The 3,362-nt window shown below is 32.8% G+C and overlaps 1 long non-coding RNA gene across 1 annotated transcript; it reads left to right on the top strand.

Moving 5' to 3' along the window:
- On the top strand, window positions 1-3,362 carry LOC121126910 (uncharacterized). Its single transcript, XR_005867303.2, has 2 exons — window positions 1-176; window positions 345-3,362. It is a non-coding gene; the product is annotated as an uncharacterized lncRNA (long non-coding RNA).

Below are 3,362 nucleotides of genomic sequence, written 5' to 3'. Positions count from 1 at the left end.
ATACATCAATGAAAATAAAGGTATGAAATAGTTTTCTTGTAATAAAAGACAAAGCAGAGCTAAATGAAGGAGAAAGTGACTCAATAATTTTAGTTTAGAAGGTGTAAATGGATCATGAAAAATCTCTCTGTTCCTGTGTTCTCTGTGAGGTCATCTTATAGTAAAGATTAAAGCCGGTATGTTTATAATATTAGAATGTACATTTGTATAGAATATAATTATGTTAGCACCAATAGCATCGTTTATCAGTAGAAACGTAGTGAGTTGGTAACTAAACATGGCGCTGCTAACAATTAAAGTACTTTAACCACAAATTAGGGCGTATCTAACTTATCAATTTACAGTATTTAAGAGCTTTATGGGAGGAGTGGAGTCCATAACATTGGAGGAAAGAACCGAGGACGTAATAGTGAAAATTAAATTATTCTTCAAGATGTCTCTGAAACAGTCGAGAAATTAAGGCTATCAATCCTAAAACTATCCAAAAATTCCATAAAACCAAAGGAAGAAATCCCCCTCCCGTCCAAGAAGTTCTTGGTCAAAACTGTAAAAATAAATAACGATTTGAAACCAGTGATGCTCAGGACAGACTCCACACTGGTAGAATTTTGATTTTGGGGGACAAGTTACGAGCTCTACTATTCTACAAATAAGATGGAGTCAATGAGAAACTCTAGACACTCCAATAATGGACATAGGAGGATATCTAAATGAAATAAATTAAACTTTTGGTTAGGCAATTCTCCTCCTAATGAGACGGTATGGCTTCTTTCAATGTCATCAAAAGCGGGGAGAAAAATTCTCAGACTGGCATCTCCGTCTCAGACTACAGGGATAAGAAGCAGAGATCAACAGAATCAATCAAGACTATTTGTACACCCTATGCTTGATCACGAATACAAATAATAGACGTCTACGGGAAGAGTTTGGCCATATCGAGCCTCTTATATCAATCATATGTTTTAATTAATTTGCTAAAATTCTTGGCTCTCTTTACTATTTGAATAGTTAGTAAGTACATAATTTAATTAAATCGTTAACGGAATGTCCGTCAAAGTAGGCCAAATCATTAAAAGCTTATACAAAAAGCTATTGCCTGGGAGTCGGCATCATTTATCGAGGACGAAATAAAAAATGAAAACAAAAACAGATTTTTTTTTAGCTCTTTCTACTCACAAAGATCTTCAAAGACAACAACAAAATCCAACCACAAACAAGAAACATCATTATCCACCAAAACTTGAAAGTAAATGCTATAGAGGTGGCGTGTCAAATACATCCCGTCGACCTTTTGAATGTCTTGCTAAAATTGAGATGTGTAAAAAATACAAAAAGAAGGGCTTTTTCGAGAAAATTTGCCTACATGATGCTAAATTTTCATTGCAGAGTAAGGCCAAGCCAATCAAAATGTCGACAATCAAAACGAAAACTTTGTTCACCGATCATGTCACTCTATATATCGAGGCTGAAGTTTATCCAAGGTATGGCCAACCCTTTACCATGAAAGCTCTCCCTGATACATGAGCTACTGAGTTTCATGTTTCTCACAACTTGGATGATGGAGTACATCATCCAAATAGACTCATCTAAAAGACTCTCCGTCACAGCAGCGAACAATGCAAGCTTGAGATACATGGGTGCAGTCTGTCTTCGTATTAAAATAGGAGAAGTCCCCGAAACAGATATCACGGCATGCGTTACTCTAGATCTGCAAGATGAATTAATTATTTCATGGCATTGTCAACAAAAACTGAGAATTATACCTGAAAATTTTCCTCAAGTCATTTAAGTTTCTCCAAGTAAATCTATCATCCGTAAGATAGTATCGACGACGGGGGATACATCTTTCAAAAATATAACAAGGGAGTTTCCTTTTCTATTCAAGCGAATTGCAATCGTGGAAAAGGCTACTACAAAGTTACTTATAATTTTAAAAGGATATATAGTAACCAAATGTCTAAGAAGTACTCTATATTTGGATATAAATTATGTTGGAGATGATTTCTAACAGTATGTGTATTAGGTGCTTAGGCCTACCTTGTTTATTGATATCGATTCGAAGAATTTATCAAATAAATTTGTACGAGATATTCTTTCCTAAAATAGCCCAATGCACTCTTTATTAGTATTAAGTTTGGAGGTTATCAGAAGATTAACCTCGTAGGGCAACTGACTTCAATGTTTATAAACGGTTTGGGTCTTATACGTAGTTTCTAGAACATTCGACAGTCTTTTATCATGTGCATAGTCCCATGATGAGATGACCTCTATTTATACGGTACTCATTATTATGAACATTTCAAATAACAGCTTCTGTTTCAACTCACCATTAAAGCGGCCCCTTTACGTCATAAATCATCACTTAAAAATACAAAGACTGACATACTCCTATTTATTACTTATAAGACAAAAATAAATAAAATCTATACACAACCATATAATAATAACAACATAAGAATATATAGTAGGTCAATATAGATCCTTTTCCAATGATACTACAGTACCTGGAATGTCAAATGAAATTAATTTGTTGAAATCAATCTGTAATTCATTCTAAGAGCTTGGCTATTCATTACCTTGTCAATGCTTTCTCAAACCGTGTCTTCCGACCTAATGGAGGTCAAAGGGAAAACTTATCTCGTCGTTGTAGACCGCTATGCAGGGTGACCCCTCATCGTCAGTTACAAAAGACTTCAACTAAGTCAAGCAGTGATATAATGTTGACGTGGTTTGAAGATTATGAGTTTCCAATGCATATTCCAACTGACGGTGGACCATTATTACGAACATATTTCAGGGAGTTCTGTAAAGATATAGGTATGAAAAAAATAATAAAATAATAAAAAATAGACCTTTATGCGTAGTCATTGGTGTTATATAGCAAGGGGCTATCAGGAAACATGAAAGAATATAACTGTTTATTAGATTAATACTTACGCCTTCATATTAATAATTAACTGTTTAAAAAGATGGATACATCCTTTCTTATCAAATATTTGGAGACCTTCTGGAATCCTCATCATCTCTTTCTTGATGCACTTCATCTTCTTTTTGTAAAATTTTATGCATAGTATAGAAATCACTTCTTTTACTAATTTTCACTAATACTATAATATTTATACAAGAGTTCAAATAAAAATTAACCACAACCATTAGATTATAAAATAAATAATTGCATTTTACTCCTAACTTAATAAAAATAATTTTATGGTAATTACTAAATTAATAAATTGAAATGGATTTCAGGATACAAAAATATATGTAAAATAACCATTTGGATATCCTCATTTATGTACAAAATATTATAATTAAAAAAAGAAAATTCAAATTGATAAAAAAATCTTAGAAAATTTACAACAAAA

The sequence above is a fragment of the Lepeophtheirus salmonis genome, chromosome 12 (assembly GCF_016086655.4).
Source record: "Lepeophtheirus salmonis chromosome 12, UVic_Lsal_1.4, whole genome shotgun sequence".
Lineage (NCBI taxonomy): Eukaryota > Metazoa > Arthropoda > Copepoda > Siphonostomatoida > Caligidae > Lepeophtheirus > Lepeophtheirus salmonis.
Note: the sequence above shows the minus strand (reverse complement) of the source record. Positions and strands in the feature narration are given on the sequence as shown.